Genomic DNA, 1,606 nt, shown 5'->3' on the forward strand with positions numbered 1-1,606 from the left:
CGTTCATATTTCTTGTCACCGATAACCTGCTGATGAACCGTTTTTTTAGGTTTTGTTTTACAGTGTGATTTTTTATGGCCTATCTTACCACTTGAAGCATTTTATATTTTTAAGGGGATAGTTACTTTTAAAATGTAGACCACTGCACCCATAACATGGTTCGATCCATTACCGGTCGACACGCATGAATACGAGAGCAATCTTTTTCTTCGATTTTATCTGCGTCATGTCTTAGAATTATAATCCTCTGGCATTCTTCTGCTACTGCCTGTAGAATTAATTTTTAATCCTGTTCTAATTTTGTTAATATCCAGGAACGTTGTTGTTGTTGGCACTCCGTCGCTTACGACGTCGAGGGTTCCAGTTGATCCGATCAACGGAACAGCCTGCTCGTGAAATTAACGTGCATGTGGCTGAGCACTCCACAGACACGTGTACCCTTAACGTAGTTCTCGAGGATATTCAGCGTGACAGTCTGACAAGGCTGACCCTTTGAATTACAGGCACAACAGAAACAGGAAGTAAGAGTGAGAGAAAGTTGTGGTGAAAGAGTACAGCAGGGTTCTCCACCATCCTCTGCCGGAGCCTCGTGGAACTTTAGGTGTTTTCGCTCAATAAACACTCACAATGCCCGATCTGGGAATCGAAACCGCGATCCTATGACCGCGATTCCGCTGCCCTAACCACTGGGCCATTGCGCCTCCCCAGGAACGTATATTTGTATCTTTGCTTGCAGTTAACCCTTCATCAAAAATTAGACATTTGTACATGTCCGGGATTAATTCATTTAATTTGAATTTTTCACACTCACTATTAATAACTCGGGCATACGTAACGAAATCTTCACCGTTTTTTTTGGGGGGTGGGGTTCACCAAATTTAAACATTGCCAGCAAGTACTGAATAGGGAACTTCTTTCACTGAAAATTTTCGAGAAAAAATTAATTTTTTTATCGAAACAAATCTCACCAGTTTTCTTCGGCAGAATATAGTTACTATATTTTTCGTGTTCGGCAGGGGATAACTTTCTTAAAAGTAGTCGTACTTTTTTTCACATAAGATTAATTTTTACATTCTTCTTTGAAGATTTCTTCGTATCTTCGAAAATATGCCGAGAAGGTAATCTCTTCATCTGGTTTATAACTTAATTCTTCAATTGAGTTTGCTACGCTGTCTGGTGAGAACGAACCTGAAGTATTTTCAGATTTCTTCAACATTAATTCTAGCAACTGTTGGTTTTGTTGTTGTTGCTGTTGTAGTTGTTGTTGTTACTGTTGTTGCTGCTGCCGTTACTGTTGCAACTGCACCACATTCTCCATATTAAACGACTGTTTCTTTGGTTTCGTACCAAAAAAAAAGAAATTTACGTTCAACGCAAGCTTCAAACAACTCGTCACCACTTCTATATCCTGGTGTTGGATATATATGTAGTGAAACTACCTACCGCCATTAGATACAAAACTGCTATCGCCATTCTTCTCATTTAAATATAAATAAATGCGAGCATAGTAGAGAACCCATTCCTTGTCATCACGTGACTGATCATTATTCGAATCGGCAACTTCTTCGAACCGTTCCCGCCAGAACGCAAACTGACCAATCACGGC

The sequence above is a fragment of the Octopus bimaculoides genome, chromosome 4 (genome assembly GCF_001194135.2).
Source record: "Octopus bimaculoides isolate UCB-OBI-ISO-001 chromosome 4, ASM119413v2, whole genome shotgun sequence".
In the NCBI taxonomy this organism is placed as follows: domain Eukaryota; kingdom Metazoa; phylum Mollusca; class Cephalopoda; order Octopoda; family Octopodidae; genus Octopus; species Octopus bimaculoides.